Below are 12,862 nucleotides of genomic sequence, written 5' to 3'. Positions count from 1 at the left end.
AGATAAAACCTCACAGCAGGGGCTGGCCTGGATGCACAATGGGTTGAGCCAACACCTTCCACATCTGCATCCTAGATGGCCCCAGCTGCTCCGCTTCTGATGTGGGTCCTTACTTAGGTGCCTAGGAAAGCGGCAGAGGGTGGCCTGAAGGCTTCAGTCCCTGCACCCACGTGGGAGACTTGGATGAAACTTCTGCTTCCTGATTCTGCCTCATGCAGGCCCAACTGTTGGTGTCATGATATAAGATCTCCCCCCACCCTCTGTCTCTGTAACTCTGTCTTTCAAATAAATAAATAAATAAATAAATAAATAAATAAATAAAGCTTTACCCACTCCCCAAAAATCTCAAAACAACAAAAATCCCCAAAAAGAACAGGACCAGCTGGTTTCATCAGAGAATTCTACAAAGCATTTAAAGAATTCACACCAATTGACCAAGATGCAAAACACGGCTGAATTATTGATTAAAAAAAAATCTCCCCCCCTCAAAATCCCAGCAAACTGAATTCAATCACACCTTAGAACAATGATACCCTATGACTAAGTAGGATTTATCCTTGGGATGCATAGATGATTCAACCGATGAGAAGGAACCACTCCAGCGTTCCGCCTTTAACTGAACGACGGACGAAAGTTGCACATCATCTCAGCAGATGCACAAACGGCATTTGACAAGATCCAATGCCCTTTGCGACAACCAAGCACCCAAAAGGCTGGAGATGGAAAAAAAAATAAGAAAAAGAATAAAAAAAAAGAAAACCAAAACAAAACAAAAAGGCTAGAGATGGAAATATATGACCCCGACTTAGTAAGGGGTTAGCCATCCTGGCCCTCAGCATACTAAGGGTATAAATTGATACAACAATTTTGGATCAACTGTTGACTGGGAGACCCTAAGTGTGCATTGCTAGGTTATTGAGTCATGTGAAATATACAGAAATGACAAGAACAGCCCGCAGCTGGGATTATCACAATGAAAAGCTGGAAACTCCTCCTAGCAGTCAGCAGCAAGGTCAGGACATGTGTTCTGGCCACTTTTGTCTGCATGAGAAAGGAGTTAAAATTGTTTCATCCTAACAATTCCACATAAACAATGAATTCAGGATCAAACGTTAAACCAGGGACCAGCATCAGCATTCCATACGGGATAGAAACGACCTGTTAGACACCTGGAAGTGAGAGACTTCTAGCTTTGTTCTCAAAACTGTTCAGGATGTTCTGGGTCCTTGGATATTCCAGCTATATTTTAGGATGGGCTTTTCTGTTCCTAAAAAGGATGACTTCGGAATTTTGATGGGAATGTCATTAAACCCATTGTTTGCTGTAGGTGCACTAATTCTTTCTTTTTCTTTTTTTTTAAAGATTTATTTATATTTATTAAAAAGTCAAATATACAGAAAGGAAGAGAGACAGGCAGGAAGATCTTCTGTCTGTTGATTCACTCCCCAAGTGGCTGCAGTACCAGAGTTGAGATAATCAGAAGCCGGGAGCCGGGAGCCTCTTCCAGGTCTCCCACGTGGGCGCAGGGTCCCAAAACTTTGGGCTGTCCTCGACTGCTTTCCCAGGTCACAAGCAGGGAGCTGGATAGGAAGTGGGGCCACTGGGATTAGAACCTGTGCCCATATGGGATCCTGGCACATGCAAGGTGCGGACTTTAGCCATTGAGCCACTTCCCCAGGCCTGGGATTTCATGTTTTTAATGCCATTGTAAAGGGAATTGTCTTCTTAATTTCCTGTTATTGTTAACTGAAACGCAAGTTATATCTGAGCATTGATTTCGTGTCTTGCAGCTTTGCTGAGTTTGCTTATTATTATTTTAAATAATTTGTTTAAAAGGCAGAGTTACAGAGAGAAGGGGGAGAGAGACGTATTTCATCTGCTGGTTCACGCTCCAGACGGCTGCAGGTGACAGAGCTGAGCACATCCGAAGCCAGGAGCCTCTTCCGCATCTCCCATATTGGGCATTTCCATTCTCTTCTGCCTCCCCAGCATAGTAACAGGAAGCTTGATCAGAAGTGGAGCCACCAGGACTCAACTGGTGCCCATGTGGGATGCTAGTGCCACAGGCAGAGGGTTAGTCTGCTGCATCACGATGCCAACATATCATGTACTGCTTTTTATTTCTTTTTATTTTTATTTATTTTTAATTGGAAAGCCAGATATACAGAGAGGCGGGGAGACAGAGAGAATGATTTTCCATCTGATGATTCACTCCCCACGTGGCCACAATGGCCAGAGCTGTGCTAATTTGAAGCCAGGACCCCAGAGCCTCTTCCAGGTCTCCCACACAGGCTCAGGGTCCCAAGGCTTTGGGCCGTCCTGAACTGCTTTCCCAGGCCACAAGCAGGGAGCTGGAAGGGAAGCGGGACCACTGGGATTAGAACCTATGCCCATATGGGATCCCAGTGTGTGCAAGGTGAGGACTTCAGCCGCTAGGCCACGGAGCTGTGCTCCATGTACTACTTTTTAAAGGTCTATTTATCTGTCCTTGGTTTTAGCATCATGGCATGGCAGGCTAAGTCACTGCCAGAGATGCTGGTATCCCTTATTCGAGCACCAGTTACAGTCCCGGCTGCTTCATTTCCAATGGGGCTCCCTGCTAGTGAGCCCGAAAAAGCAGCAGCACAAGGCCTGTGATCATTTTGTGAGTAAACCAGAGAAGGAACATGTGTGTGTGTGTGTGTGTGTGTCCCTCTCTGTAACTCTGCCTTCCAAATAAGTAAGTAAATAAAGAAATTTTTATCAAACTCAGATAACCTAACGTAAACACGGACAAAGACCTTGAATAGACATTTTTCCCAAGAAGATACTCCAATGGCTAACAAACTCAGAAGACACTCAACATTACTGACCATGTCACAGTGAACTATCCACCTTACACCTGTTGCGTGGCCAGCGTTTTGAAAAGAAATAGTATCTGTAGAAGATGGAGGCCTTGCAACCTTTCAATGAGACTGTAAAACAGTGCAAGGCTTCATCAATTAAAACACAAAATTTCAGGTTTGTAGCTAAAATAATTTAAAACATCTTCAAGAGAAGTTTTTACACCCATGCTGGGTGTTACATGTTTACCATAGCCAGGAAATACAACAGACCGAAATTCATCCATGATGAATGCATATGTATAATACACATTTATGGACCATGTGTATATGAAATATAGCACACATCATATATGAAATATTATATAGCCCTTAAAAGATGAAAATCTAGTGACATGCTATAACGTGTATGAATTTTGGTAACATTAATTTACATGAGCCAAGACAATGACAGACACACAAATACTATAGGACCCTGCTTATCCAATGTAGTTAACGTAGTGAAACTCACAGAATACCGCTCATGCTACCTTTCAAATCAATCAATAGCTCCTTAAAAATAAATTAGACACACCACAATAGCTCGAGTGAAAAATGTGCGATTCTTCTACACAAAAGCCTATAACATTACTAAGAGTAATTGAAGAAAATACAAAGAAGTGGCCTCAATACTATGTGTATAGATTGAAAGATTCGATACCTCAGAAACAGCAGCCCTTTCCAAATTGAAACTTCAGCTTCAATGAGATCTCAGATTTTAAAAGGAGGCCCAGGTAGGATTTTTTTTTTTAGAAATCAACAATACATTTGCATATATATTACACATGCATATATAATATATTATATATAATACATTTGCATATATATATACGTATAAGTATGTTCTATACTTTTATATATACACACACCATATGGGCGCAGGTTCTAATCCTGATGGCCCACTTCCCATCCAGCTCCCTGCTCGTGTCCTGGAAAGCAGTTGAGGACGGCCCAAAGCCTTGGGACCCTGAGCCTGTGTGGGAGACCCGGAAGAGGCTCTGGGGTCCTGGCTTCAGATTAGTGCAACCCCAGCTGTTGCAACTGCTTGGGGAGTGAATTCATGGACAGAAGAGCTTCCTCTCTGTCTCTTCTCTCTGTATGTCTGACTTTCCAATACAAATAAAATCTTTAAAAAAAAAAAAAGATGCCTAGAAAACCTCAATAAAGTGTGCATTGATTTGTCTTGGCCTTTGCATCCTCTGTGTCCCGATTCTTCTCAGCATGGTCATCATACCTTGGGTCCAGGACCCCCCAGAGGGACCCCTAACACCCTACCTCACCCCATACAGAAAAACAAATCCCAGATAGACCACTGACTTAAATGTTCCTTCTAAATTAGAAACTATCTTTGCTGTGACTTTAGCGCAGAGAACATTTCTTCTCTTAAAATATTTCTTTATTTACTTTTTATTGGAAACTGTGACAGAGACGGTGAGGGGAGAGGCAGCTGCATCCCCTCGTTCATGCCCTAGATGTTCACAACAGCTAGGGCCAGGCCAGACTAAGCTAGCAGCACAGAACTCTGCCTGCATCTACTGCCCAGGGCCAAGGCAGGCAGGTGGATAGGCAGCAGAGTTAAGCTGGACTTGAACTGACCCTCTAACATGGAATGTCCCAAACAACAGCTTCAACAACTTAACCCTCTGTGTCACACAGCACCAGCCCCAAGCAACACCTAGAAAGTTCCAGCCATTCAGAAAAAGACTGATCAATTGGACACCATTCCAATTAAGAACTTTTTTTTTTCCCCACTAAGTGGAAACCTAGACAGAGGAGAGGGAAGATCACATGTGCATAGGAAAAGAAGAGGCCCAGAGCTAGAAAGTATCAGGAGTAACAGAAGGTTGCCTCGATCCTCAAAGTGTCCTGCTAAGAGTATGCACCGATGAAACCATCTGGGAAAACTCCGGCTGCACGGGAGACCCAACAGCTGCAGCCAGCGTACCTGCCCGTACCTGCCCGTACCTGCCCGGCCGCCCGCAGACACACCCTCATGCTGCGAGAGCTGCCTTTGTTTAGAGTCCTTCCCCGCCGGGAAAGAACCCAAGTTCTTGTGTTCCCTGTGTCTTCTTTCACTCACTGATGATTCAGGAGTGGGATCTGCTTTGTTCTGCATCGCTGAACCAAGTCATCACTGCCTGTGTGTCCCAGGTAGGGGAGGGGGGACTGCAGGGTTGAAAGTGAAAGGCAAGGGGTATGGTAAAAGTAAAATGGCCCATTTCCCATAGGGGACCAAAAAACAACGTGGTGGATGAAGAGGGACTCCCCAGAGGCGCCAGAGCCCAGAGCCAGCAGGTCAGTAGAAGGGGAAGTGTCAGTACTGAGGGACTTCCCAAGAGGGAACCCAGAAGGGCAGGCTCCAGGGGCCTCCCGGCTCTCTCAGGACTTCTGTCCACCTGCTGTCCCTCCTGGCCTCCAGTCTGAGCCCACCACTGGCTGGAACCTCTCCAGCCCAGCTTTTCTGCTACCTGAGTCATCCCATGGTTCAGAAACCCCCTCATTCCTCTGCCTAGAATTCAATTTGGGAACCTGGCCCCAACTTAACCCTTGCTCCCCAAGTCTGCACCTCCCTACCCTGTGCACCTGGCTCTTGCAGCCACCGGAACTGTCCCCCCTCCTGGAGTGACTGTCTGGCTCCGCTACAACCTCCGACATCCAGTTCAAATGTCACCACCTCCTCCCCTGCCATACTTTGATCTCTCTGGGGCCAGCGTGTGAGTCATGCCTTCCTGGGGTTGGGGGGGGGGTATTGTGGAGGCCTCCAGCAGAGCACATGGCCTGTGGTGTTTTCATCTGCCTTCTGCGTGACGTCTGGCAGGGACTGTGGAGTTCTGGGTTACTGTTGCAGGGCCAGTGACTAATCGGCATCTGACACGTAGTAGGTGCCCTAAGTATTTGCTACATGAATGACTAAAGGAGATGACACCATGGCAACGGTTAGGAAGACCATGCACTCCCTGGCTGACTCCTCTATGCCGCTTACATAGATTAAAATTACCAAGACTCCTCCCACGACCCGCCACCTCCAACCTCAGGACCTTTGCACAGGCCACTCTCTGCCCACAACACTTTTCTCCCTGGTTCCTTTGCTCCCATATCCATGCTGTCCTTTCAAAGAGAACATCGTCCCCCCCGCCACCGCCGTGTCTGAAATGGGTCTCTTCTGGGTTTGTATGTTGACAGTTCCCTTGTAGGCCTCCTTCCCTGCACCTGCCCTGTTGGGATTCCTTGATTTTCTCATCCTGCAACAGAAGCCCCCCCACACCCTACCAGTATGAAGCCATCTGCTCTTTGCTGCCCTCAGCGTGCCTGGGGCTGTGGGTGGGCTCATCAAGTTATGCAGAAGGATGGTGAGTGAAGGAATGGATGAGCTGAGACTCTCAGAGTCTTCTCACGTCCCCAGCAAGTCCCCCCAACTCCAGCTCGGGTGTGTGTGGGACCCTGCTGGCTGTCATCACATGAGTGTCAAAACATTCAGAGAGGGACAGTGGATTGCCCAGATTCACACAGCCAGTTCTAACCTAAATGAAATTCTCAAGTTGTGTGTTAGGGGGGGTGGTGGGAGAGGGAACCCAGCCAGGAAGTTTTGCCCCTAACTCCCAATGGAGTCTAGGCCACATCTTCTCTGAGCCCCAAGTTCCTGGTCCATAGAATAAGGACAGTGGCCCTAGCTGAACTGACAGGCGGGAGACAGGCGCACAGCACACGACAAGTGCGAGGTTCAGGCTGGTTGCTCTTCACAATTACTTTGCTTCTTACCCAGTGCCCACAGGTGGCCATGGTTGTCTGAGAACACATGGCTTAGCTGAGAGGAGCTGAGCAACAAGGGGGAACCTGTCGGTCCCTAGCCTGGTCACCCTCTGAGGTAGCACAGTCCCTCGGCCTGTCTCACCAGGTTTCTGTGCACTTGGCCTTACTAGGTCCTAAAACCTTCCTCCATGGGGCACTGCCCAGCCTGGGCACCCTCTCTAGATTGCACAGCCTCTGTCCACCCTGCCATGCCTGCCATCCAGAGCCTCCCAAGCAACTCTCCTGCACAGCGATAGCCACACCTGCTTCTAATGTCCCCAAGATCAGGACGGGGTTGGGGAGCTGTAAAGCAAAGGAAGAAATGACCATGGCTTTTTGAAGTCACAAGGTGGGGAGCTGGGGCCTGGCTGGTCTCCTGCCCTCTTGCCTTTGTATTCCAGAAGGCCCAGCCTGCTTTAAGATTTCCAGCATTGGCCAAAGTGGACCATTTGACAGATGTGGAAGCTAAGGTCCAGAGAGACCCAGAGCCTTGTCTGAGATCACCCAGTGGGGAAGAACCTGGGCCTGAGTGGTGAGGCAGGCTGGTGCGGGGTCGTGCCCCCATCCCACTCCCCCAACCCCCAGCCAGGGACAACTTGGGTTGCCAGTTGGGTGTGGGACAGTGCCTGGGTCTTCAATGCAGATGGCCTGGGTGCTTGGGCCCTCCCTGGGGCCCCTGCCTCTGCCCGGGGAATGTTCGCAGTGGGTTCAGAAGTTCCAGGTTTACTCAGAGCTCTCATTTGAGCTGATGAGAAAAGTCCCTTTGGCCTGGGCCAGGGTGGGAGTGGGGGCGGAGGCACTTGTGAGCACCAGCCTGGCGGGGGGGCTTCCTCGCAGCTGCCCTTTGCCCTCGCCCCTTGGAGAAGAGAATGAGGAAGGGGCTGGGAGGGGTGTGGCAGGGAAGGGACCCCTTCTGCATGAAGTGCTTGTTTTCCTGTCCTCACTGCCTTCCTCCATTCCCTTCATGTTCTTCAAGGAATCTTCTGAACAATTTGACTTGCAAATGAAGAGACACAGAGAGCTGGCCCATCTGTTGATTCATGCCACAGATGCCTGCATCTTTTTGGGCTGGGTCAGGTCAAAGCCAGGAGCTGGGCGTTCCATCAGTGTCTCCTGTGTGCATGGCAGGGGCTCAAGGCCTTGAACCATTCCCTGCCTCCTCCCAGGGTGTGCATTAGCAGGGAGCTGGGATTGGACAGGGAGCTGGCTGGGACTGGAGCCCAGACACTGCTGGGGGACGTGGAAGTTCCAGACTGCAGCCACAGACAATTGTCCTCATCTTCCCCTTGTGACTCCTTGGGTACCCAGCCCTGTTTTAAGGCTATTTGCACATCTGTGCATCCTGGGACTCAGTACTTGGGGCTCAGTACATACCGGAAGTTATGCCCTGCATTCCAGCTAGTCAAGAGGACTGCAAGCCTTATCAGTTAAGTAAAACACAGCAGGGCTCAGCGGTAGCCTAAGTGGCTAAAGCCCTCACCTTGCACACACCAGGATCCCATATGGGCACCGGTTCTAATCCTTGCAGCCCTGTCTCCCATCCCTGCCTGTGACCTGGGAAAGAAGTCGCAGACGGCCCAAAGCCTTGGGACCCTGCACCTGCATGGGAGACCTGGGGGAGGCTCCGGGTTCCTGGCTTCGGATTAGCTTAGTTCTGGCCATTGCGGCAGCTTGGGGAGTGAATCAATGGATAGAAAAATTTCCTGTCTCTCCTCCTCTCTGTTTATCCGACTTTCCAATAAAAATAAATAAAATCTTTTTAAAATAATACTAAAAAAAAAAAAAGTAAAACAGCAGCCACATAATAGAAGCATGTGTGGGAGCCATGGCAGGTCATGGTCAAGCTCATTGGCCCTCTCCGCGGATGCTGGCTTTGGCTGCGTGTGCACTGCTGAGCCCTTGGGTACACAGTCGGTGCCAATTTGTGCGTGTTGAAGCCATCCTCACCACACACCCTACATGGGCAGGTGAGAGAGGTCATGGGGTTCTGAGAGGGCCAACGGCTCACTGGGGTCATACAGTTGCTACCCTGTGGGGTTGGGGGACCCGAACCCAAGCCTGCCCAACTCTGAAACCCCAAATCCCAGCTGGAGGTTATCTTCTCTGCCTGTGGGGGGTACTGTGGGGGCTAGCTCCCCTCCCTCTTTCCTCTCTGGTGCTGCAGAGGACTTGATGTTCTCAAAGTAGCCCCTGACCCACTTTCCTCTTTGCCACCTGTTCCCGAGCTGGTGTCCTCCTCCTGTACCAGCCTTCACTGGCCACTCCTGCCTCTCTCAAGTGCTGAGCTCCAGGGCCTGGCTGTAGCCTTGCCCTTCCCTTATCCCCTCCATGGCTTGACTTTGGGTCCCTTCCTGCCCTGAAGCTCCAGACACCCTGCCAGATCTGGGGGTGGCCAAGACTGGAGCTTCTGGAAAGTTGGGGAGCAGGGCTTCTGGTCCCCATGGGAATGAGTGGATGCCACGGAACTCGCATCCTCTGTGTTCTCCCAAGTCATGAACCATGGCCTTGCTGTGGTACAGACTGGAGAATCCAATCCCGACTCCATGGCTTTGAGCCACAATGAATCTGGGACATGATTGTCCTCGCTGAGCCTCAGCCTTAGCATCTGTGAAATGGGACCCGCACTCACCCTCAAAACATCTGCAAAAATGAACCTTCCCTGTTCCCATTCTCCAGACAAGGTAACTGAGTCCCCATGAAGTGACACGCACCAGATAGCTCTGCCCAGCCAGGTTCACCCACAAGCTGATCCTGACCACCCCACACCCCACGGCCCAAGGATTTCCCCCAACAGCACCATGTGCTCCTGAAAGCCCCGCCAGCCCTGGCCAGCACACAAGGCCTCCGGCAGCAGCCTCGTGACCCCTCAGCGCTCCTGCTCGGGAATCCTGGGGTGGCTGTGGCTTGGAGGTCCCCACATACAGCACTCACCACTCCAGGCTGCTTCACCAGGGACCTTTCCACCTCTTCCTTTTCCCATCAGTCTTTCCTGGCCCCTCTCTCCTCTGCTTCCCAACATGCTTTGCCTCTTAGCAACTGACCATGCCCTGGCTTCATGTGGGAGATGCAGAAACAGCTCTCCCACTCCCACTCCTTCCCACCCCGCCCCCTGGTCCAGGGGAGCCACCTGTGGGGACTTACTCCACCTCGCGGAAAATCACAGCTTTATCTGGGACGTGGATACAGCTGCGCCAGTGCGGAAGAATCCAATGACAAAACACAGAAGCTGGCACAAAACTAATGTCCATCCCAGTCACCCAGAGGGGCCCCATGGACGCATGCCCCTTGCCTGTCTCTGCAGGTGACTGCCAGGAACTGATGTTTTGTCCCCAAGCCCTCACTCCTAGCAACCCGTTTTCCCTAATCAGGGTTCATTAGTCTCCCACGGCCCCGCTGCCGGCCCCGCTGCCAGCCCCGCTACACAGTCACAGCGAAGAGCCCCAGCCCTGCCCTGCCCATCTCACTGCACCAACCCCCTGTGGCACAGTGCCCTGGGCACAGGGCTCCTCCTGTTCGATGCCACGGGCAAGGAGTCCAAATACCTGTTGTCTCCAGGTCGCCCTCAGAAGTCCATTCCGCGAGTTGCGAGGGCAAGCCGGTGGCCTCCCAGGGTGTGGCAGCTAGGCTGCGTGCAAGGATGGGAGCTGAGGGTCCGAGAAAACAGGGCAGCCTGCTACAGCCACCCACTCAGCAGACCGTTCTTCGGTCCTGTCTGTCACTCACACAGGCAACTGGGCTCCTGGCAGGTGCCCCAGGCAGAGCAGACAGACAGAGGAAGCAGACTGGGGGGTTGGGAGCTGGGCCGGGGAAGGGGACCAGTCACTGCAGCAGGGAAGGACAGCCGGCAGACACACAGCCGCCACGTGGTTGTCCGCCCCACTCCGGGAGGTGCAGGCAGACAGCGGGACACCGAACTCAGGCTCAAAGAGCCGAGAGCCGCCACCGCCGCCGCCGCCGATGGCAGGGCAGTGGGAGGCTGCGGGCTGCTGTGCTAGTCGAGCCCCGGGGCGCGTGTGCGCGGGGCGGGGAGGAAGGGGAGGATGTGGTGAGGCCAGCCGGCGCCCCACCCACTGAACCTCCCCCGAGGCAGTGACAAAAAGGGGGGTTGACTGTAGGGAGCCGCCCACCACCATAGGCGCCCACTGATCCTCAAAGGTCACCTGCTAGGAAGACATTTGGGGACATCCAGGTGACATCTGCCTTTTGGGGGCAGATGACATCATCCTCACAGACAGGCAAGCAGGGTCACGACCCATGAGGCAAGCAGTGCCCAGACATGGAAACTGAGGGCTGGGAGTGTGGAGAGACTGTGCAGCTGAACGCCTGCCCGAGGTCCTACAAAGTGCAAGGGGTCCTGGGCTGTGGTCCCTGCCTGTGTCTGCCCAGCAGGGTTCACACTTAGGGTCTCTCTCTCTCTCTTTCTGCCTCTCTCATACCCTCTGCATCCAGCCTCTGGCTGGAAAATTCTTTGGGCCAGTGTGTCACTTGGTTAATGCCCTGCCTGGTAAAGGGGATACCAATCCACCAGGGAACCCACTGCGGTTCCTTACACGAGGACTTTCTTCAGAGAAGGTACAGCTCTCCAACATTCTGGGGCCTCAGCATCTCCAGCAGGTGTCCGAGGAGCAAGGGCAGTGGAGTGGGCCTTCGGCACAGTGGTGAGGATACCGCTTGGGCCAGCTGCATCCCATGCCTGAGTTCAAGCCCCAGCTTAACTTCCTGCTTATGCACACCCTGGAAGGCAGCAGGGGACAGCTCAGCTGATCCGTGTCTGCCAGTTACGTGGGACTCCCAGATCGGGTTCCTGGCTCATGGCTTTGACCTGGCCCAGCCCAGGCTGTTGCAGGCACTGGGGGGAAAGAGCAATGAACCGGTGGGTAAAAAGATCTCTCTGCCTCTCAAAAAGTAAAACAAAACAAGAAATAAAACAAAAACTCCTGGCAATACTAAGGAAGAAACACAAAATGCAACTCGCTCTGGCCCAGCAGCCTCGGAAAATGAAAGAAAATGGCCTCACCACCGCCACCATCGCCTTACCTGGCTTCTAGACCCATTTTGTGATTCCGTTTTGTCTCACACATCTCAGGAGGTGGGCAAGGTGAGTCCCTCCCCTCCACCCTACCCCCGTTGGCAGGTGGCAAGACCGCAGTTGCAAAAGACGAAAGAAGTGGCAAAACTGGAATGTGAACCTGGCTGTGTGGGCTCGTGTCCCCGTAGCCTGCAGCAGGCGTTGGGAAAGGGGCCCGGGCCAGGTGGGAATGTACCTGGGGTAGAGGATGGGACAGACCTGCGCTGTGCTGCTGTCCATGGGTGTCGGCTGCCTCTACCCACTCCACCATCTCATTTTTTGGGGAAAACCCAAAACAAAACAACCCAAACAACCTTGCAGCTGACCCTCAGGTCAGTTCCTGAGAGCAAGAGAAAGCTGCATGCTTAGTTCTTCAGGCTGTTTCTCTAGCTCCTTTTGAGGAACTCCGTACAAATTCCCCTGTGACTGCTTCCAAGGATGTCGGACCAGCCGAGCCTCTGAGTGCCCCAGCATCTCAGTGTTGTCTGGGGAAGAAAGCCTGGAGGAAGCCAGTTTTGCTTCTTTCTCACTCTTCATCTGAAGGCAAGCTTAAGGACTTGGGCATGAGCCATCCTACCTAAACCTCAAAGCAGCTTCCAGAATGTGGTTACCATCGTCAGCACCATTTGCCCAAGATTACACAGCTGGGGAGGGCCAGAACGGGGATTCGAACTCCAGAGCCCACATGTAGTTAACTCGCTACACTGCTCTTCGGACTAGGAGAACACAGGGGCTGTCAGGCTCCCCTCCCTCCCACCTGCCTTTCTCCACTTCACCAGCTCCACCTGCAGACTCGCCTTCTGTTCACACATCCAGTCCTTCTTCTCTTCCTTCCTTCCTTTCTTCCTTCCTTCCTCCCTACTTCCCTCCCCCGCCCACCCCCTTTGGAGTGGTGGCATAGCAAGCTAATTCTCCATCTGCAAGCACCTGCATCCCATATGGGTATCAGATCACGTCCCAGCTACGCTGCTTCCCATGCAGCTCCATGCTAATGACCTGGGAAAGTAGCAGAAGATTGCCCAGGTCCTTGGACCTCTAAACTCAAGTGAGAGATCTAGAAGAAGCACCTGGTTCCTGATTTTGGACCAGTCCAGCTCCAGCCATTGCAGTCATGTGGGAAGTAAGAAGACGTCTCTCTGTATAA

General features: G+C 51.8%; 1 protein-coding gene across 1 annotated transcript in view; it reads right to left on the bottom strand.

The window, feature by feature from the left end:
• Positions 1–10,677, bottom strand: part of IL21R (interleukin 21 receptor) — a 29,340-nt gene extending 18,663 nt beyond the window's left edge. Inside the window, exon 1 of the mRNA XM_004586834.2 lies at positions 10,193–10,677. The gene's annotated coding sequence lies outside the window, so the exon portion shown is untranslated. The remainder of the gene's footprint in view (positions 1–10,192) is intronic.
• Positions 10,678–12,862: the final 2,185 nt, after the last annotated feature.

This window comes from Ochotona princeps, chromosome 24 (assembly GCF_030435755.1).
Source record: "Ochotona princeps isolate mOchPri1 chromosome 24, mOchPri1.hap1, whole genome shotgun sequence".
NCBI lineage: Eukaryota > Metazoa > Chordata > Mammalia > Lagomorpha > Ochotonidae > Ochotona > Ochotona princeps.
The sequence above is the reverse complement of the archived record's forward strand: the minus strand, read 5'-3'. Positions and strand labels throughout refer to the sequence as shown.